This window comes from Dermochelys coriacea, chromosome 2 (assembly GCF_009764565.3).
Source record: "Dermochelys coriacea isolate rDerCor1 chromosome 2, rDerCor1.pri.v4, whole genome shotgun sequence".
In the NCBI taxonomy this organism is placed as follows: domain Eukaryota; kingdom Metazoa; phylum Chordata; order Testudines; family Dermochelyidae; genus Dermochelys; species Dermochelys coriacea.
Genome location: NC_050069.1, coordinates 136,611,490 through 136,634,410, shown reverse-complemented (window position 1 = coordinate 136,634,410; position 22,921 = coordinate 136,611,490).

Below are 22,921 nucleotides of genomic sequence, written 5' to 3'. Positions count from 1 at the left end.
CTAGTTGCTGCCCAGTCTAAGAGTTGAGAGTTTAGACTGCGTGCTTATATTTTCTTTTGGTAACCACTGACTTGTTATGCTTTGACTTATCACTTAAAATCTGTTTATTCTACCTGAAGCAGTGCGTTTAGTTTGAAGCGTCAGACTCCCTTTGGGAGAACAAGCCTAGTACGTATCAATTTCTTTGTTAAATTGATGAACTTGTATAAGCTTGCAGTGTCCAGTGGGCATAACTGAACACTGCAAGACGGAGGTTCTTAGGGTTGTGTCTGGGACTGGAGATATTGGCTAGTGTCATTTGCTTGCAAGTAGCTGGAGCAACTTACATGCCAGAGGCTGTGCATGAACAGCCCAGGAGTGGCGGTTCTCACAGCAGAGCAGGGTAAGGCTGGCTCCCAGAATCAAGGATTGGAGTCGCCTAGCACATCACTGGTCTAGATAACACCAGAGGGGAACGTCACACTCTGATACAACAGCGACAGGTACCATGTAAGAAGCTAAATCACAGAATGGCACTGAGCTTTCTTCTGGAGTCAGGAATGGATGCCATCAGTGAGATGTCAATGGATGAACTGGCTTATTCCACTTGATCCTTCTTCCCTCAATCTTGTTTAGGCAGGGTGTCATCCAGGCTTAGAGGCAGGAAAATTATGGCTGCTTCCAAAGGCGTTGTCTCTTAGTGAGGCAGAAGAAGAATACAGGAAATAAAGAATTCCAAAGAACATCTTGGCCTATTTCCAAAGTCCAAAAATAGTTATTCAATCAGCATCTCATTAGAAATAACAAACGGAAGATTTTCAGTGCCTATGGATGCAGGTACTGTACCTCCCAATCTCTGAGAACTCAAGTTCTTTTGCAATGGTTCCCATAACAATTACAGGCTTAATCAGAGATCTTGGAAATCTCAAACACTTTTCCAGACTAAACTGTTAATTACACATAATTGCAGCTTAGTATTGTACTTATGTTTCTAATAACATAACATCTTTATAGGTTAGAGTGACCTTTCATGTCACTTTCTACCTATTCTGTCTCAGTAAGATTTTTCTCTAAACCTTTAAGTAGCGGGGTTTTTAAACACAAGCTCCCTCTTTTTGGGGACCATTAACCTCCCTCAGACAAGGGCAGGATTTTGTTAATGGAAAAGGTATGTTGAATTCTTCAATAGGGTAAGATCCTCACTCCTGCTCTGGCCCATTTATGCTGTGTAAAAGGGCTGCAGTTGTACAAAGGGGCTCTAAAAGTCCCAGTTCTGGTTGGATGAGGATTCTCCTGGCACAGGTATCATGGAAAGAGATCATAAGACTGCCCTCTAAAGATCATTCCACAATCCCTGGCAAGAGGGCATGCTGGGGGCCAAGAGACGAGTGTTGGGGGTTGGGACACAGCACTGCCAAGATTCTAGGCAGCACTGCAGCCCATAGAATAACCCTTGGAGGCTGCCTAAGTTAGATAGACCCTCATAACTCTGTTACACTAGGGGCCTCTCCAATCACCTATGTAGAGGAGGAATGAGAGGATGCAAAGGAGAAATCATATTCCCCCTCCCACCTGGGCTGCGAGTTCTGTGCCTGTGTCTTACTCAGAGTTTAGCTGTTTTTGTGCATCCAAGATCTATTTTGTGCTAGCAGTAAAGCTGCATAGCATCAACACAGATACTGCTAGAACAGAATCATCTTTAAAGATATGATGTTAGTCATTATGCAGCAAGATATACTGCTCTCAAGGGATTTGGTCTGTAATGCAACCCTTCTGAAAATGGAAGTCTTTGCCTCGATGGGCAAGGATTAATGAAAGTAGTGGTGCTTAGTATTCCACTCAGCTGCCTTTTTCAGTGGCCACTAACTCATGTCAGGCACATGCTGGAATTATCAGTTCAAATTGTCAAGATCTTTCTTTCTTCAAATGAAGATGCCTGGAAGCACAGCTAAATAAAATCAATCAAATCCATCTATAATAGCTTTCAAACTACAGGGTCTCAAATTGCAGGCCATTAAGGTAGCCTGTCAAATTCATCCCAGGTATAACTCCACCAGCTCAATATGTAAAAAAATATTCCTCATCTACATTACTAGCACCATAGATGAGTAAAACTGAAGTCATTTAAAAAGTCTAAATTACTTTTAATTATTTATGCCCTTGTTTCTCCTTTTTATCTTTTTACTTCTCAACTTGGACAATGAAAACACAGCAGACAAATTTAATTTAATGTATGTTTCTAATCAGCTTTTAGTCATTTTCACTTCCTGGCTCACATGTACTAACACATTTCTCATTGGTTTAGAAAAATCACACGAGTTCCAAGGATTGAGTTTTGTATAGGTTGTATCATTATGCAGAAGAACAAAAATAGGCAATAAGAGATATCAATACATTTTGACTTCACAGTCACAGATAGTGGCAAAATCAACTTCTCCATCTTTAGATACCTAGTGAAGGTCCTACTCACAAAGAAATAATTCTGTCTCTATATAATAATGTCAATTTACTGCAGAACAGAAAGAAACTGTATGGCTAATGCTTGATCTTAAGGCTCCATCTTACGAAGAGAGGGAAGAACATCTTTGCCAGCAGGCTGGCTAACCTAGTGAGGAGGGCTTTAAACTAGGTTCACCGGGGGAAGGAGACCAAAGCCCTGAGGTAAGTGGGAAAGCGGGATACCGGGAGGAAGCACAGGCAGGAATGTCTGTGAGGGGAGGGCTCCTGCCTCATACTGGGAATGAGGGGCGATCAACAGGTTATCTCAAGTGCTTATATACAAATGCACAAAGCCTTGGAAACAAGCAGGGAGAACTGGAGGTCCTGGTGATGTCAAGGAATTATGACGTGATTGGAATAACAGAGACTTGGTGGGATAACTCACATGACTGGAGTACAGTCATGGATGGTTATAAACTGTTCAGGAAGGACAGGCAGGGCAGAAAAGGTGGGGGAGTAGCACTGTATGTAAGGGAGCAGTATGACTGCTCAGAGCTCCGGTACGAAACTGTGGAAAAACCTGAGTGTCTCTGGATTAAGTTTAGAAGTGTGTGCAACAAGAGTGATGTCATGGTGGGAGTCTGCTATAGACCACCGGACCAGGGGGATGAGGTGGATGAGGCTTTCTTCCGGCAACTCACGGAAGCTAAAAGGGGGAGCGCTTTTCTTGACCTGCTGCTCACAAACCGGGTAGAATTAGTGGGGGAAGCAAAAGTGGATGGGAATCTGGGAGGCAGTGACCATGAGTTGGTTGAGTTCAGGATCCTGACGCAGGGAAGAAAGGTAAGCAGCAGGATACGGACCCTGGACTTCAGGAAAGCAGACTTTGACTCCCTCAGGGAACAGATGGCCAGGATCCCCTGGGGGACTAACATGAAAGGGAAGGGAGTCCAGGAGAGCTGGCTGTATTTCAAGGAATCCCTGTTGAGGTTACAGGGACAAACCATCCCGATGAGTCGAAAGAATAGTAAATATGGCAGGCGACCAGCTTGGCTTAATGGTGAAATCCTAGCGGATCTTAAACATAAAAAAGAAGCTTACAAGAAGTGGAAGGTTGGACATATGACCAGGGAAGAGTATAAAAATATTGCTCGGGCATGTAGGAAAGATATCAGGAGGGCCAAATCGCACCTGGAGCTGCAGCTAGCAAGAGATGTCAAGAGTAACAAGAAGGGTTTCTTCAGGTATGTTGGCAACAAGAAGAAAGCCAAGGAAAGTGTGGGCCCCTTACTGAATGAGGGAGGCAAGCTAGTGACAGAGGATGTGGAAAAAGCTAATGTACTCAATGCTTTTTTTGCCTCTGTTTTCACTAACAAGATCAGCTCCCAGACTGCTGTGCTGGGCAACACAAAATGGGGAAGAGATGGCCAGCCCTCTGTAGAGATAGAGGTGGTTAGGGACTATTTAGAAAAGCTGGACGTGCACAAGTCCATGGGGCCGGACGAATTGCATCCGAGAGTGCTGAAGGAATTGGCGGCTGTGATTGCAGAGCCCTTGGCCATTATCTTTGAAAACTCGTGGCGAACGGGGGAAGTCCCGGATGACTGGAAAAAGGCTAATGTAGTGCCCATCTTTAAAAAAGGGAAGAAGGAGGATCCTGGGAACTACAGGCCGGTCAGCCTCACCTCAGTCCCTGGAAAAATCATGGAGCAGGTCCTCAAAGAATCAATCCTGAAGCACTTAGAGGAGAGGAAAGTGATCAGGAACAGTCAGCATGGATTCACCAAGGGAAGGTCATGCCTGACTAATCTAATCGCCTTTTATGATGAGATTACTGGTTCTGTGGATGAAGGGAAAGCAGTGGATGTATTGTTTCTTGACTTTAGCAAAGCTTTTGACACGGTCTCCCACAGCATTCTTGTCAGCAAGTTAAGGAAGTATGGGCTGGATGAATGCACTATAAGGTGGGTAGAAAGCTGGCTAGATTGTCGGGCTCAACGGGTAGTGATCAATGGCTCCATGTCTAGTTGGCAGCCGGTGTCAAGTGGAGTGCCCCAGGGGTCGGTCCTGGGGCCCGTTTTGTTCAATATCTTCATAAATGATCTGGAGGATGGTGTGGATTGCACTCTCAGCAAATTTGCGGATGATACTAAACTGGGAGGAGTGGTAGATACGCTGGAGGGGAGGGATAGGATACAGAAGGACCTAGACAAATTGGAGGATTGGGCCAAAAGAAATCTAATGAGGTTCAATAAGGATAAGTGCAGGGTCCTGCACTTAGGATGGAAGAATCCAATGCACCGCTACAGACTAGGGACCGAATGGCTCGGCAGCAGTTCTGCGGAAAAGGACCTGGGGTGACAGTGGACGAGAAGCTGGATATGAGTCAGCAGTGTGCCCTTGTTGCCAAGAAGGCCAATGGCATTTTGGGATGTATAAGTAGGGGCATAGCGAGCAGATCGAGGGACGTGATCGTTCCCCTCTATTCGACACTGGTGGGGCCTCATCTGGAGTACTGTGTCCAGTTTTGGGCCCCACACTACAGGAAGGATGTGGATAAATTGGAAAGAGTACAACGAAGGGCAACAAAAATGATTAGGGGTCTAGAGCACATGACTTATGAGGAGAGGCTGAGGGAGCTGGGATTGTTTAGTCTGCAGAAGAGAAGAATGAGGGGGGATTTGATAGCTGCTTTCAACTACCTGAAAGGGGGTTTCAAAGAGGATGGCTCTAGACTGTTCTCAATGGTAGCAGATGACAGAACGAGGAGTAATGGTCTCAAGTTGCAATGGGGGAGGTTTAGATTGGATATTAGGAAAAACTTTTTCACTAAGAGGGTGGTGAAACACTGGAATGCGTTACCTAGGGAGGTGGTAGAATCTCCTTCCTTAGAGGTTTTTAAGGTCAGGCTTGACAAAGCCCTGGCTGGGATGATTTAACTGGGACTTGGTCCTGCTTTGAGCAGGGGGTTGGACTAGATGACCTTCTGGGGTCCCTTCCAACCCTGATATTCTATGATTCTATGATTCTATGATGCATAAAGAAGACAGACCAAATTCTGCCATCTGTGCAAATTCATTTGGACTTGGTATAATAATATGTTAGTTGGGTAATGATGGGGAATTTATGGAAGCAGGGATCAAATCATTGTTTTATCATAGTAGAGTTGTTAACCAGAGGACTGGGGCCAGGAATCCGAGTTCTCATCCTGACTGAGACACACTCTTCCGTTATCATGGGCAAGTCATTCAGTCTCCCTGCCTCAGTCTTTCCATGTGTGAAATGGAGATGATATTCACCTAACTGCAAAATGCTTGAGATCTACAGATACACAGTACTACACTTGTGCTAGGTATTATTTACTATTATCTCAGATGGATGTTGTGAAGAGAAATTAATTGTCTATACAAATTAAAATGTTGCCAGTATAAGTGCCTAAGCATAGTTACTGTTAGTGCAAGATAACTGTTAGGGGAAGGATTCCAGTAGTTAGGTGATCAGAATCTGTACTTACGGCAATAGTAAACCTTTGAAAAAAACCAAAGGAAGCCGCCATCAGGAAGAGTAATGATGCAGCATCCTGTTGACTCCATACTGGACACAAAGGGAGATTCAAATCAAAGATCATGAAAGGATGGAGAAGCTGGCACTGAGTCTCTCTCTCCTGGACAATTCTCAGAGCTGGACAGAGGGATCTGTATTTTTTTTTTTAAACCACGTCAACAGTTCATTTTAATATGCCAGGAGAGAATAAAGAATAAGCTTATTACGTGTTCTGGGAGACTAGAATAGGGCCGCTACGTGCATGCTGTGATGTTGTTAGTACTTTCACAAATTATTGGTTAATATTCCCACTCAAACTTTGCAAGACAGTTAGGTTTGAAAGCACTTAACAGCAAAACCCAAGCAAATATTTTTAAACCTCCCTTCAGATTAGCTGAATTAGGCAGAGGTCCAGGGGAAAAATTATCATGGGCTCATGTAAATAAAGCCTCTATCATAATGAGTATGCACACATAACCTTAACTTGGTTGTTTCCTGAGTTCTGAGACCTTCTCATTGCAGCCTTCATGTTCTTTTAATGTATGGAACTAATTCTCTAGCACCCAAAGTGTGTTGTCACTTTTCAAAGATTAGAGATTTACAAGACTACTAACTGAATTCTTTCATTTCCTTTTTTGGGAGTGAAGAGGTGCAAAGCAGGGAGGCATTCAAATGTGGGATCCTCTTTATTACTTGCTTGTGGTTTAAATTTCTATCACTTGTCCACCCCCATCTTCACATTGGTAGGCTGCTATTGCAGAATTTTATTCTGAGGACCAAATGCTGTAGTCACTCAGTGTATATAGGTTCCCAGTGAATGATGCAGACTTAAACAGATATGCACATGCAGCTGTAGTGAAGTAAACTGAAAGCAGGATTTTGACTATTGTCCTTTATGTAGATAGTAGAGACACAACTAACACAAAGTTCCTGATTTTGTGCCCACTGAGCCCATGAGAGTTTTGGCATTAACTTCAGTGGGAGCAAGACCAGACCTCAAGTTAGTCCTCAAGGAATCTGTAAAACACTGCTAGATTCCAGTTAATAAAAATCTCAGCTTTTGCCTTGTGACAGTGGCAGAAGTAGTGGAAAAAAAAAATTAGGATAAGAATTCTGGTGGATTTTCTAAAGCATACAAGTACTTAAGAGCACAAGCCCAACTGGGAATTAATAGGATGTGTGTTCCCAAGTCACTTATGCCCAAATCCACAAAGGTGTACTTACGCACCAACATCTGAGGTTTAGTTACCTAAGTCCCAGTTTTCACTCCACTGGGACTCACAAAACTTCAACTCACCTGGCACCTAAATTTTCAAGGTAGAAGTTCCCGTAAGTTCCTTCCTCTGAGCACATGTACAGCTGCCTCTCTCACTAGGTGTCTGGATGCCTATCTTCTGCTTAAGCCCTTGAGTGATCCACAAATTGGGAACAAACACCAAAGTCATTTGCTCACAGGCTGCCTTCCGGATTGAGTCCCATTATAAATCTGTCTGGAGGAGGAGGATATGGTTCTGCCACCCATCTTATAACTTTTAGCCCAGTGGTGGGAGCACTCAGCTGGACTGTGGGAAAACCTCAGGCAGAGGGGGAGAAAAGATCTGAACAAGGGTCTCCTTCCTCTCAGGTGAGTGCGCCAACCATTGAGCTATGAAATATTCTAAAGTGGGGCTCCCTCAATCTCTCCTGTTGAAGTTGTTCCACCGTGGATAAATAATTAAAGAGCCCTAAGCACTGGACTACAGAGTCACTTGTTCTCTGGCCCAATTATTCTAAATATTCATCCACAATAGAACAGCTTCAAACAGGAGAGACTGAGGGAGCCCTATGTCAAAATAGCTCATAGCTCAGTGGTTAGCACACTCTCCTGAAAGGAAGTATTTGAACAAGGGGCACTCTTTCCCTTGGGGAGGGGGGAGAATTGAACCCCAATCTCCCACATCCCCAGTGAGTGCTACAGCCATTAGGCTAAAAGTTATGCTGGGGGGTGCACCACCACCATTTCTTTCAATCCTTATTCATTCTGTTTTGAGTGTTGTGAGGGCAGCGCAGACTTGGGTGCTTTTCTGTGTGTGATATTTGCCACACATGACACTAACCTGATTTTGGTCTTTTGCTGCCTGCACATGCGGCTGTTGCTATCAAGTTTGGAGAGGGTAGGGGGAGGTGGGATATATAAATAGGGCACTTGTGTTGGAGAGAAATTTTAAGTGAAAAATCTCTCTTGCCTGTATATTTTTTTTTTAGACCTTGGAAGGACAGCAGCCTTTAATTTATAATTTAGGCTAAAGTACAGTATTACCCAGGCTAGAGAATATTTCCTTTTTTCCCCCCAGGGATGGTAGGAAGGGCAATTCTAGCTTGCAAACAATCCTATATATGACAGTAAAACAGGGGCTGATTTCTCTTGTCATATGGATGAGAATCAGATGCAACTCAACTAAAAATCAATCAATGCACCCACCGTTCAGTTTGAGACCAAAATGAGGCTGTAAAGGTTCAGACTCACCCCTGCGGCCCCTCCTGCTAGTAGTCATTGGGAATTAGCCCATCCAGCCCCAGAGCACCTTCTGCAGGCTGGTGATCCACCTTACCAGCAGCCCCCATGTCCCTCCCAGGACCCCGTGCCCCTTTCTCTGGGGGTGCTGTCACCCTGGCAGTACCCTCACACTCTTGTGCTCTGGGTCTCCCCACCCAGGGGAACCCCCACCCCACCTCATCTCAATCTGGGCTACTGTCAGTCCCCACTTAGCCCCTTGTATCAAGGGCAGACTGCAGTGTATATGCCACTCATCATAGGCAAGGGAGTTTTGGACCTGCTGCCTCCGCTTACCCATGGGCTGCCCCTCTGCAACCCTGCACCTATCGGCCTGTAGTCAGGCCTGCAGCTGAGGGTTTCTAGGCTGGAACTCCCAGCTATTCTAGCCCTTCCCCAGCCCTGCTCCAATCTGGCTGTCCTGCTTAGCACCTTACAGCCAGGCCCTTCTCCCTCTACAGGCAGTACGAGATTGCCTAGGCTCCTGGCTCACAGCCTCTTACAGGGGCCAACTGGGCCTGATTGAGCTGGCCACAGCTGCGGCTGCTCCCTTAGTCCGGCTGGGCTTTTCCCCACAGCCCCAGCCCTCTCCCTGGGCTGGCCTCAGCCCTGTTAGGGCCAGAGCAGGTAACCACCCTGCTACAGGAAGAAGAGGTCACTCTGCTTTGGCTGCCCTGCTGGCTGGAGCTCTCTCCCTTTCTGGGCTGCTGCTGCTTGGAGCTCCCTCCCTGGGCTGTTGCTGCTGGCTGGAGCTCTTTGCCTCCCTGGAGGACTGCTGCTGGCTAGGACCCCTTTGGGAGCCGCTGCTGCTGTGGGGAGGGGGGCCTTGCTGGCCTGCTCCCCCATCCCCACCCTTCTGAAAGGAGGAGAAGCGAGGGCCCACCACCGTTGTCACCCCTTTTGCTTGGGTCCTCACCTGGCTGGCTGCTGCCCGCTTGCTGCTGCTCCTAAGCTGGCTGCCTCGTCGAGGAGGAGGAGGAAGAAGGCCGCTGCGAGGAATTATGGAGGGGGTTGGTTATTGGATTGAGTGACTTTAACAGCTGTGCTCCTGGGGTGGTGATAGCCTTTTGCTGCTGTGGGGGGCCAGGGGAGAGGTGTGGAGCCCTCCCCCAGTCCTGCTGCTCCCCACCACATCCTCTTTCACCACCACCCCTTTTTGCCACCGCCCCCTCCACTAACCCAGCTGACCATCAACACCTGCGGCTTGCCCCTCCATGGGGCTGCTTGCTTCTTCGCCCACCACCATCCGGGACTGTTTCCAGCAGCGAGCAAGGACTGGAGTGAGCTCCACAAGCGCTTGTGAGTGTACTCCCCCCCGCCCTCTTTTTTTGGACTTGGTCCCCCTCCCTCAGTTGCATTTGGGTGGGAGGCCTCCCCATTACCCCCCAGCCCAGTTTTTTCCTCCCATAGCTCCCTGAAGATTTTTCCCTGGTTGTTTGCCTGTCCCACCCTGGCCCCATCCTAAGTTCCTGGGTTTGTTAGTGTGTCTGCCCTGCCCCAACTCTTGCAAGTTGTTACTTTGCCTGCCCTGCCCTTCCCCAGGAGTTAGGTTCCCCTCCCCATTGTGCTCTACTTGCCTGCCCTCAGTTGTTTGCTGTTCCCCCTGACTCCCGCTGACCCTTACCCTGCCCAACCCACAGTTTGGTGTGCACATGTCCCCTTTCGGAGCGCTTGTGCTCCCCCCTTTAAGTTGTTTATCCTGACCATTGCACCTCCCCTGATGCTATCGTAGTCCTTCCCCGTCCGAGTGCAGCCGGAGGAGCTGGCGCCCTGCCCTGCGCCCGTGATTGTCCCCCTCTCCTTTGTTGTCCCCGTGTCCTTCTGTTGTTAGCACCCTCCTCCTCTGCCTGCAGCCTAGCGGGGAGGAGTGGTTGCTTCTTCCCTTCCCCTGGTGCCCCCCTACAGTTACCCCCCCGTCCACGCTGGTACCCTCCTTCCTGCATATAGTCTAGCAGGGAGGAGTGGTTGGCCCTGTCCCACCTTCCCTATTCCCAATACCCTATTTGCTGGACCCTCTTTCCCTGCCTGTCGTCTAGTGGGGAGGAGCAGTTGTCCATTGTCCCACCCCTGATTTAGGGCCTCCTCCTGCCTCTTTCCACTTCGGAGGGTTGGGTGCTCATCCGGGGGAAGCGCGGCGCCCGTAAATCGCGGGCTCGATCCCTCCCCTCCAATGAAAAGGGAGAGGAGGCCCCCTGAAAAATGCTGCGGGGGGCTGACGATGTTACATCTTCTGCCGCGCCCCCGGATGGAGCCCAGCAAGAGACGCCGGCTATGGCAGCCATGACAGCAGACGGAGGTGTCACCGCCCCCCTTGTTAAGTCTCCTCCCAAGGAGGCCTCTGTAGGAGTTCCCGTGGCCCCTTTGCCATCTGTGCCCCCTGCTGCTGTCGATAGCGGGACTATTACTGCCCTGGTTCCTGGCGGGGAGGACTCTGGGGCCGCGGGGACTGAATTTACTTCCATATTTGAGGAGATCAAGGCCCTGGGTCTGACCCCGGTCACTCAGGGGGAGGACGACCCCCCCCTCAGCCGGCGGGCCTCGATCTGGGCGGCGGCTCAATTCCACCACCCGCTCCTCCTTCTCCCTGCCCTTCACTCCCAACTGTAGCCCCCGCTCTGGTCCTGGGGGCGCCCCTGGCTCTCCCTATTTGGCCGATGCCAAGCGGTCGGGTCCCGAGCCTGTGGGCGTGCCCTCTGCCACCCGGATGGAGGGGTTGGCTTCCCCTCCGGAGGGGGGCCCCACTGAAGTTTCCGTAGTGCCTGACGCCGTGGCTGCAGGTGACGTGTTTCTCACAGCTCCCACGACCGGCGTCAGCGAAGGCCCCTCTCTAGCCTCGGTCCATCTGTCCCCCAATCCTGGCCGAGAGGAGCTGCAACCCAATAGCCTGGTTGTCGGGGACCGTGAATCTGTCAGTGTCCCCGTCCCCGTTCCTGTTCCTGTCCCTGCTCCTGGTCCCTTTCCTGCCCTGGTCCCAATGTTGGCCCTCGCCCCTGATCCTGCCTTTTCTTCTGTCCACGTCCCTGGTCCCGCCCCCGCCCCGATCCTATTTCTATCCCCGATGAGTCGCTCACCCCTTTCCCCGCCACCGCCCATGTTATTGCCACCCCCGAGGTTGTCTCATTTCCTTTGTCTACGGGCTATCCTCAGGGGGCAGTTTTCATGTCCCCTCTTCCCAGCATCATGGGGACTGCACTATTCCCTCCGCCGCCCCCTCCTGTGCCGGGGATGGGGACGGGCTACCCAGCGCAACTGCACCCGGGTTCCGCTCCATGCTTGCCCGTCTCCGCAGGCCGCGAAGATGTTTTAGGGATCTACCGGAGGACGGCAATGGGTTGGCTGCCGCGTCCCCCTCTGCGCTGAGGGAAGAGCTGCGCCGTTTCCTGCTGGACACTCGTGGCTCACAGGGCAAGGTGCAGCTCGCTCTCCCGTGCTGGGGGGACTTCCATCGTGTCCTCCAGGCCATGAAGGGCCTTTTGGGGGAAGGGAGAGGGACCAGGAGGCAGGGCCTCGCAGCCTACCGGTGGGCCTGTAAGTTCCGCGACTCCCTGATGACCGCCGGAGTCAAACATGGGTTGTTGCGGTGCCCGCTGGAGGCCGTTGATTGCCCTGAACGTGAGGATTCGCCCCGGCCCTCCCTATGAAGGAGACCATCTTTGCTACGTTGAACACCAGGGCCTGTAGTGTGGGTCTCCGCAGGAGCCAGGTGCTCCCCTTCCTTCGGGAGGAGGGCTACTCTGTGATCTTCCTGCAGGAGACCCACACGGCTCCAGCCGTCAAGGCTAGTTGGCGGCTGGAGTGGGGGGACGAGGTTTACTTTAGCCACCTCGGCGTCCGTTCAGCTGGCCACCCTGTTCTCCCCCAAGCTACGGCCTGAGATGCTGGGGGTAGCCGAAGTCATGCCGAGTTGCCTGTTGCGCGTCCAGGCTGCGTGGAGGGGCTGAGATTCAATCTGGTCAACGTTTACACCCCAAACTCGGGCCCGGAACGAGTGCGTTTCTATCAACAGGCGTCGGCCTTCCTCGGTACTCTGGATACTCACGAGTGCCTGGTCCTGGGTGGGGACTTCAACACCACGCTCGAGGACCAGGACTGCTCAGGAGTCAAGACATCCCAGGCAGCTGCGGGCGTCCTCAGTTCGGAGAGGCTGGGGCCGGCCTATTGGCATTTTAATAACAGCTTGCTGGAGAAAATGGGCTTCGTGGAGTCCTTCCGGGAGTTCTGGCAGGGGCAGCGGCGTGCCTTTCCCTCGGCGAGGCGGTGGTGGGATGTGGGGAAGGTGCGCGCACGGCTCTTCTGCCAAGACTACACCCGGGGCGCCACCCGGCGGAGGGATGCGGTGATAGGGCAATTGCAGCAGGAGGTTTTAGAGCTAGAGAGGCGTCTCGCCTCCAACCCTGAGGATCCACCCCTCCGTGCAGCGTACTGGGAGAAGCGGGAGGAGCTCCGGGCCCTGAAGGACCATCGAGCCCGGGGCACTTTTGTTCGATCCCGCATCCGTCTCCTTCGGGAGATGGATCGTGGCTCCCGCTTCTTCTACACCCTGGAGAAAAGGAGGGGGGCCAAAAAGCATGTCTCCTGCCTCCTGGCGGAGGACGGGACCCCCCTCACGGATCCGGAGGAGATGCGTGGAAGGGCCAGGGCCTTCTACGCTACTCTTTTCTCCCCGGATCTGACCGATGCCGATGCCCGCAGGGTGCTCTGGACTGATCTCCCGACGGTCAGCGCGGGGAACCAAGACCGGCTGGAGCTACCTCTCTCTCTGGCCAACCTCTCGGAAGCCCTCCATCGCATGCCCACTAATAAATCTCCAGGCATGGACGGGATGACCGTGGAGTTCTACCGCGTATTCTGGGACGTCCTCGGCCCGGATCTTGTCATTGTCTGGGCCAAGTCCTTGCAAAGTGGGGTCTTCCCTCTCTCGTGCAGGCGAGCTGTGCTCGCCTTATTGCCGAAGAAGGGGGACCTCCGTGACTTACGGAATTGGCGTCCCGTCTCGCTCCTCAGCACGGACTACAAGGTCGCAGCGAAGGCCATCTCGCTCCGGCTGGGGACCGTGCTGGCGGACGTGATCCACCCAGATTAGATCTCCTGGGCACCCTGCGGGCGTTCGGCTTTGGGCCTCAGTGTGTGGGCTTTCTCCAGGTGCTGTAAGCTGACACGGAGTGTCTGGTCAGGCTCAACTGGTCCCTGACCAAGGTGGTCAGCTTTTGGCGGGGAGTACGTCAAGGGTGCCCCCTCTCGGGCCAGCTGTATGCTCTGGCAATCGAGCCCTTCCTCCTTCTCCTCTGCTGGAGGTTGATGGGGTTGGCGCTTCGGGAGCCATAGCTGCGGCTGGTCCTGTCAACGTATGCCGATGATATGCTCCTCGTGGTCCAGGACACGGACAACCTGGTGCGGGTGGAGGCCTGCCAGGCTGTTTACTCGGTGGCCTCCTCCGCCCAGGTCAACTGGGTCAAGAGCTCTGGCCTGGTGATCGGGGATGGGTGGCAGGCGAGCTCCCTCCCAACCGCGCTTCAAGCCATCCGGTGGAGCGAGGGTCCACTGCTCTATCTTGGCCTTTATCTATCCGCCACATGTTCTTCGCCGCTGGAGAACTGGCAGGATTTGGAGGCCAGGGTAGGTGAGCGGCTGCGGAGATGGACAGGACTGTTCCGGTGTCTCTCCCTGCGAGGGAGGGCGCTGGTGTTGAACCAATTGGTCCTGTTCATGCTCTGGCACCGACTCAACACCCTGAGCCCGGCCCTGAGGATCCTGGCCTGGCTCTGGAGTTCTTCTGACCGGGGCTGCACTGGGTCTCTGCAGGGGCTCTGAGTCTTCCCCTGGAGGAGGGAGGACAGGGCCTGTTTGCTTGCGCAGCCAGGTCCATGTCTTCCGCTTCCAGGACCTGCAGAGGCTCCTTTATGGTGCAGGTAGTCCGGCGTGGAGCACGTTGGCGCACACCTTCCTCCGCTGCCTCCGAGGGCTCCGATATGACCGGCAGCTCTTTTTTCTCTATCAGAGAGGCCTTCTGCGAGACCTCTCCGAGCTGCTGTTCTTCTACCAGGACCTCCTCCGGACCTGGAAGCTTTTTTCAACGACCAGGTCGTTTGTGGCTACCGAGGGAGCAGACCTCCTCGCAGAGCCCCTGCTACACAACCTCGATATCCGTGTGCAGGTAGCGGAATCTCCCTCGGTGTGTCGGAGGTTGGTCCTGGCAGAAACCACCAGAGTTGGAGACCTCCTGGTCTACGACAGGGGGGATTGGGTGGAGCCCCACGCGCTTGGACGACGCATGGGGCTTTCCACCCTTCCAACCCCTAGGCGCGTACTCCAGGAGGTGAAGACCGCCTTGTCACCTGATTCTCTCACTTCCTTGCGGCAAGCCCTGCAAGAGAGCTGCGTACCCTACAGCCGGTCCGGTTTCGAACCGCGCCTAGAAACCATCTGTACACGCTCGTGCTCCATACATTGCATTTCCTTACCCTCCGTGTCCCGCCCCGACACCAAATGGCGGGACTATCTTCCACCTAGACAGGGTGAGGAGCCCCAGTGGGCCAGCCTTTATTCCACCTTGGTCCCACGGCCCGCCAGGGACATTAGTTGGCAGCTCCTTCATGGAGCCGTGAGCACGGGCGTGCACCTGGCGTGGTTCACCCTACACCTGAGGCCTGCCCCTTTTGTGGCGTGAGGGAGAACCTGGCACATGCCTATCTTGAATGCGCCAGGTTGCAGCCCCTATTCCGGCTCCTCCAGAACCTCTTATTGAGGTTCTGGCTGCACTTCTCCCCACACTTGTTCCTCTTTGCACACCCTATCCGTGGCCCCACGAAGTCGCGAGACCTCTTCGTCAACCTCCTCCTGGCTCTGGCCAAAGTTTCCATCTATAATACAGGGAGGAGGATGTTGGACGAGGGGGTGCTCTGCGACTGCGGGGCCTATTTCCGTTCCTTCCTAGCCTCACGTATCTGGGCAGAGTTCCACTGGGCAGCGTCCGCTGGCTCCCTCGACAGCTTTGAGGAGCAGTGGGCACTGTCTGGGGTTCTCTGCTCGGTGTCCCCATCCAGTCTCCTCATTTTGAACCTTTGACCTTCACTCCAATCCCTGTTTTTCATTAGTTGTCCCCCGTAATCAGTTGGTCCCTGGGTCCAGTGGTCCCTTCCGCTAGGTTGGGGGAAGGGCCTTTAGTAGTGGGTGGGCGCACTTCCCGGTTTTCCAATATGACCCCACTACAGAGGCCCATAATATTTTTCATCTGAAGAGTCTAGAAAAGACCAGTGAAAACCAACGAAGCACATGACCTCTTGAAGGACATTTATAGCAGAGGTTAGGCATAGGTTTGCATGATACTTTAATGTGGTTACTCTACAAATGGTGCCCTTCATCTCTAAACAAAGTGCTCTTTTTCACCAGCTTGGCACCAGTTTCTAAAGTTAGATTTTTACAGCCCTGAAAACATTCTTGTTTGCCATGTCATGGCTTTCTCTGCACAAACTGGTGTGTGACTGTGTGGGGGGAATTAAGACTATTTTTAATGTTCTGTTCCACTTAAATATTGCCAGATCCAACCAAAATCTACACTCCTGTGAAAGAAAAACAATCACGTATGCTTTAGGGTACAAGCCATAGACCACACTCCTTACCTGCAGAGAACAGACATCACCTATTTGATATGTTTTAAGCCTTAAACTCAGCCACTTTCTAAATTAAAGAAGAGCACAAGTCTCCAATAGCTCCAAAGATTTTCAAGTAGCTATGTGGTGCCAGCTGAAAATAAAATCTTGAATCATGTCTGACTAAAGCCTCTTCAATCCATTTTGTAAGTTGTGCAGTAGCTGGAGTTTTGTCTTTTTGTAGCGATTCTGTTCTTGGTCATACTAGGGTAACTCTCGAGTAATTCCAATGACTTTAGTGAAGTTACTCTGTCGTTACACAGGAGTAACTGAGATTATAACTGCTTCTAGAGACTAAAGAGCTTATTTGTAATAAAACTCTTCGGCCCTGTTCTGATCTATGGTAATCATTTCATTACATTCACTTGAGATTTGTACTAACTACATAAAAGAGAGCCCATCCTAGGATAGGAGTACCCTTGGCAAAGTCTTGAAAGTACAAATGCGTAAACTGTATATGCTTAATTATTTGTATTGTGGTATCACCTAGGAGCCCTAGTCATAAACCAGGACCCCCTTGTGCTAGGCGGAGAACAAAGACAGTCCCAGTCTCACACCATAAGCCGGAGTATTCTAAATCCTTGCTTTTACCTATTACCCATATTTGGCGGGAAAGTAGGAAATGTTTGAAAGCTGATTGGAGGTATGGAATATTACAAGTATGGTGGAGATGGATTAGTGGGGAGAACACATGTGGAGAGGTCAAAGATACAGAATAAATCCAGTTTATTCCAGGGTTCTGTAATTTATTAAGAGATAAAGAAATTCATTGCAGGCAGCCATGGCCACTTGGGAAGGGCCAAGCATTGTTCACGAAAAGCAGAACCAGTCTCTAACATTTTGAATGGGCCAGAGCCAATATATTCAGATCTGGATATTGAATCCCTGAAGTTTATAGGGTGTTCAGATCCAGGGTAATAGATCAACCCATAAGAGAGACAGGGTCAGATGTAATATAGGGTACTAAGTTTGGATTTTGAATTCCTAGCACTTTCAAAGTTTGGGGCTATTAATCTCTGAGGTTCTGATTTGGATCCATTCTGCTTTAAATCATCCCCTTGAAAGGGAAACTTCTACACATATGGGAGGACAGAGCCCTTCTGCAGCCCTTCCCTATGTTTCTGTACATATTGCATGGCAGAAGTTAAGATTCAAAAGGCCCCCCCAGTTTACCAACCTGAGTAACATAAGCTGGGCTAGCTCTCTTCGCTGAGGGGCGAATGTAGTTTCCACCATTCTTTCCAGTTGTTTCCCTGAACCTATCAGCACAACTAAATTAAATAAAAATATATTAACATCAATCTTATCAGGATTGAGTCTCAGCCAACTAACTCATCCAAGTCTCTCTCTCTCTCTCACCTAGAGGCTAAAAAAGCTGGTTAATTGCATCATCTGCATCTAAAGAAATAAAGTTGAATATTGTCCATATACTAAAAGGTGCCACATTCTGCAACACCTCACTGTCTCATCTGCTCATGTCATATGCACATTGAACAGGAAGGGGATGAATTCCAGAGATCATGGCTCTCATTTTGGCAGTTTGGTCTACTGGACTAAGGATAGATCTATCTAAACGGATATATAAAATGTAATTATAGAAATCAAAGATGAGGATGGTTAAGTCTATATTATATCATTACTTTTCAAGAAGGTACTGGAGTTTTGTAAAAATAATTAGCTATTTTAGTATTAAGTAGTTGAACTCAATTCCAAAGGATCATAATAAATAAAATAGCAACTTGCATTTCTATAGCTTCTTCTATCTACAGATCCCAATGTGCTTTGTCAACATTAATGAATTGAGCCTCATTACATCCCTGAGAGGCAGCGAATTATTGTTATGGGAAGGTTGTTCATGCAAATGACATTAATTTATTGATGATACAGCCACAACCATAGCAGAAATGATCATATAGTTTTACAGCTGCCATAAATATACTCTGTCAAAATTAGTACAACATGAAGATACTCTGTGAGTAGTCCTTAATCAGGTATATAAGTGCTTTTCAGAATATGGTCTGCAGTGTGATTTCTGTCCCCATAAATCAAATCATGCAGCTTTGAGTATTATCTGGGGCAATTATTTCAAATTCATTTACTAAAAAAGTCACATTATCTGAGTCACAAATTTGAATACTAATCTATGATATGTTGCCTCAAAGTATATTTTTCTACAAAATCACAAGTCCTTAATACTAAAATATCAAGCCCCAGATACTCTCAAGAGAATAGATTTACTACAGTGAAGGAAAAAACCCTTCTGTCACTGTAGCTCTTGTAGTGTTGACATACTCCAAATTTAATTCTCACACTCCCCTGTGAGGAAGGGAAGTATTATTATCCTCATTTTATGTATATGGAAACTAGAGCAGAGAGATATTAAATGAACATTGTCAACTTGTAATCTACTTCTTTTAAAAAAAAAAATTAAAAGTGCTTCCAAGTTCTGTACCTACTCCTAAATCTTGCCAACTTTTTGTGGTTTTACAGTCACAGTCTCTGATTTTAAAAGTGGGTGTTTTACTGGATCAAAGACCCGCACAAACTGAAGGCCATAATCCTACAAAGACATTTGCATGCGAGTAGCTCCACTGGTTTCAGTGGAACTACTACAAGCTAAGCAAGTGCATAAAACTTTGCAGGATTGGGACCTGGCTGTACAGGTAAAAGAAAGAAATGGTCCATATTACCACATGCTGTCAAATGTAGAATATAAGCAAAATTAAAAAATATGTATTTTCCAGTATTTCCATTACAGTAAGTTTAAGTGTTGTATGTGACAGGGATATGTTAAATATTTTTACAAAGAACTGTGACTCCTTTAAAGTTGACAGTGTCGCTAATGACTTGCCCACAGATATACCAGTAGCCTGTAGACACAGGATAGAACCCATATTGCTTATTTTCAGTCTCATGCCTTAACCACAAGACCTTCCTAATATGTGGAAGATCAGAATAGGTTTATGAGCAAATGACAGTTACAAGCCTTTTGTTGCTTAGCACAAACATCAGTGTTAAATGCTCACATAAGAAGTCACACATGCAAATAATAAAGAGTATTATCATTGTTTAAGGGGACTGTTGCCCCCTTACTAACATTCAGTGAGGGTGTTTTGGTTGGCTAGCTCCCAGTACTAAAAGGGGAAGAGTCTATGGGAAATCAGGACCCTGAGACTGACAGTCCCCAGGAACAATGTGGAGAGGCCAATGCTACAGGTCAGCCTGAATGACAGGGTGGCCAGGCTAATCAGAGAGTCAGGAGGCCAGGATGGTCCTGTCCTCCGTGTGAGCTGGATTTGCCTGGGTCAGACAGACAGAGTGGGGCCAATCTAAGGAGAAAGCAGGGGCCCAAGCTGAGCCGTGCCAGATCCAGAGGGACCAGACCTTGTCCTGGGAGCAGAGCTGCAGCCCTAAAGCCAGAGGCACAGCCCAGAGGGAGCAGACGTGCCCTGGGAGGAGAGCTGCAGCAACCAGAGCCAGAGAGGCCAGAAAAGCAGCCCAGGAAGCAGGTCAGTGCTGAGAGCAGAGTCACAGAAGCAGCCTGCAGAGCAGACCTGTCCTGGAAGCAGAGCTGTGGCAACCAGAGGCAGAGGGGCCAAAGAAGCAGCCCAGGGAGCTGGAGGCAGAGCAGCAGCAGCAGTGCAGAGACAGAGTGGTGGAGCTGGGCCTAGAGCGGTCCGGAGCTGGGTGCGGTGAGCAGCTGGGTAGATCGAGGGGGACCCTGGGCAGCAGGCCCAGCACAGGGAGACCCTTCAGCCAAGAGGCTCTGCAGGCCAGGCTTGGATTGTAACCCCGACAGGACGGGGGCGACACTGGTCAGAAGGGTCCTACCACTTAGAGCCTGAGAGCGTGTGGCCACCACCAGAGCAAGTGTCCAACCCGCAGCATCCCTACAACACAGCCAGGGCCTGAGAAGAAGGCCTGGGACTTACAAGGAACAGACTGTGAACTGCCCAGTGTTCCAGAAACACTATTTGTGATGTTCACTGCCACAGAGCTGGTTGATGTGTTTCCTTTAACCTTTCCTGTGTTTCCTTATTCTTTTTACAATTAATTGTTGATTAAATAACTTGCATTTGCTTTAACTTGTATGTAATGGTCAGTGGGTCAGAGAAGTGCCCAGTGCAGGGAGAGTACCCCAGAGTGGGGACACCCTATCCCCTGTCCTAGGTGACCACAGCAGGTGGGGGTCGAGCCCCGCAGGAATCCTGGGCCCAGCCTTGTTGGGGTTACGAGGACTCTGCCAGACAGGAGTGTGGAAGGGGAGCCCTCAAGGGCAGGGAGGCCACTGGGTAAAGGAAGTGGGAGCGAGGACTCAGATCCTTTCGCTAGCCCACTTCACTGGGGTAGTGCAGAAGCCAGGAAAGTTCCCCACGATAGCGGGACTATTCCCCCGCTTACAGTTGTATAACACAGGATATTGAGAGCTTTATAGGCCGATGTAATACACACAAATTCTTTACAATATGCTGGGATGATATATTTGCATTGTTAAAACATTAGATGCATCAGAACTATTTGTGCAGTGATGTAACTGAAGCTAGGAATGCTGGGGGCAATAAACCATATAAGCTTTGCATTGCAGGTATCAATGTGAACAGCCTTCCAAGTTTATTACTGTGCTATTTTCGCATATTGTTTTAATACGTGGCTTTTCCATGACAGCAGGGCTGAAACCAAAAGCTGAAATCAGAACAACGCCTAGCTTTGAAGAATTTCACACTCCATTTTGAACTTTGCAATTTGCGTCATTTCTGATTATCACCTACGTTTACTGATGGTTAGTATTTATCTTGGGAGTTTCCCTTTCCTTAATTTTTGGTTGAAAAACTATTTACCTACTATCTACTTGCTGTAAAAACTCCGATCATCAATGGGCAAATTCATGGGATAATTGTGGGCAGTTTCGTTGTTGAGGCTCTTCTAGAATAGACACTGCCTCATGGCATAAAACTGGACCTCTTTGCCTGGACAATCAATGACTGTAAATGGATTGTACCAGGGATGGCCAACCTGTGGCTCCGGAGCCACATGTAGCTCTTCAGAAGTTAATATGTGGCTCCTGGTATAGGCACCAGCTCTGGGGCTGGAGCTACAGGTGCTAACTTTCCAATGTGCCAGGGGGTGCTCACTGCTCAACCCCTGGCTCTGCCACAGGCCCTGCCCCCACTCCACCCCTTCCTACCCCCTCCCCTGAGCCTGCCATGCCCTCGCTCCTCCTCCCTCCCCCCCACAGCCTCTTGCACCCCGAAACAGCTGATCAGGAGGTGCAGGGAGGGAGGAGGAGGTGCTGATCGATGGGGCTGCCAGGCAGGAGGTGCTGGGGGTGGAAGCGTATGGGGGGCTGCTGACATATTACTGTGGCTCTTTGGCAATGTACATTGGTAAATTCTGGCTCTTTTCTCAGGTTCAGGTTGGCCACCCCTGGATTATATTATGCTAGTGGAATGACGCAGCAGAAAAAAACTCAAGGAACAACAAGCAAAAACTTAAATGAATAGTTTTACTGAAAATTGCCAAAAAAGTGTCCAAGTTTGGGATTCAGCTCAACCCCATGTGTGGAACCTAACCGGTCCTATGCATTCTTCCCATCCTATTGCACAAGTAGTCTCTCTGATAGCCCTTTCCTATGTACCTGTGCAAAGGGAGAAGAGAGCTGAAATAGATTTAATTCCTTGTTGATAGCACAAAGTCCCACCAAGGCAGCGATCAGCCAACATACTTTCACTCGATCACCAATGGGCTTTTGTTGACCTTTTGGACTATATGATACTTTTGAAAAGGTCACACTCTAAAAGGAAAAGAGACAATGTAGGGAAAGACATTTTCATTATTTTCATTCAGATTAATTAACTTTATTGTTATATACTTCTAGAGAGCTATACAGTCTCCTTAATTATAAGCAATAGTCAAGAACATATGCTTCACAGCAGTGATAAGCTGCCAAAATCTTAACAACCGGTTCCCTATAAAAAGTTCTGATTTAAGGGATGTGCCACAGTATGTATTTTTTGTACCAAGAGGGTTACCATATGTCCATATTTTCCCGGGAGGAATTTTTTTTAAAAAAATTTTAAAATTTAAAAATTCCTCCCAGATGGCGATTTAAGAACCAAAAAGCCTGACATGTCCAGGAAAATATGGGTGTGTGTTAACCCTACCTAAAAGATGGGGCTGAACTAAAAATTAGCTCCGTTTCACATGTGTGGGTCCCTGCCATTCCCTGGGGGTGTGCTAGCGTGACCAGATGTCCTGATTTTATAGGGACAGTCCCAATTTTGGGGTCTTTTTCTTATATAGGCTCCTATTACCCCCTACCCCCATCCTGATTTTTCACATTTGCTGTCTGGTCTCCCTAGGGTGTGCACATGTGTGGGTCCCAGCTGCTCTCTGCCCCCTTCATTGAAGCAGGTGTGTAGGGTTACTGCCCTGGGAACTGTAGGGCACCAGTAGACATGGGGCTAGCTGCAGACAGGGGTGTGGTGCAGGGCTAGCTGGAGGCAAGGGGGTGTGGGGCTGGCTGGAGACAGGACAGGGGCTGACTGGAGGTAGGGGCTGGCTGCAGGCAGGGCAGGGGGGTTCGGGGCTGGCTGGAGACGGGGTGTGGGGCTGGCTGGCTTCGGGCAGGGCTGCAGGGGGGTGCGGCAGGGATTGGCTGGAGACAAGGCAGGGGGTGCGGCAGGGGCTGGTGCGGGCAGGGCAGGGGGTGCGGGGCTGGCTGAAGACAGGGCAGAGGGTGCGTGGGGCAGGGGTTGGCTAGATACAGGGCAGCCTATCA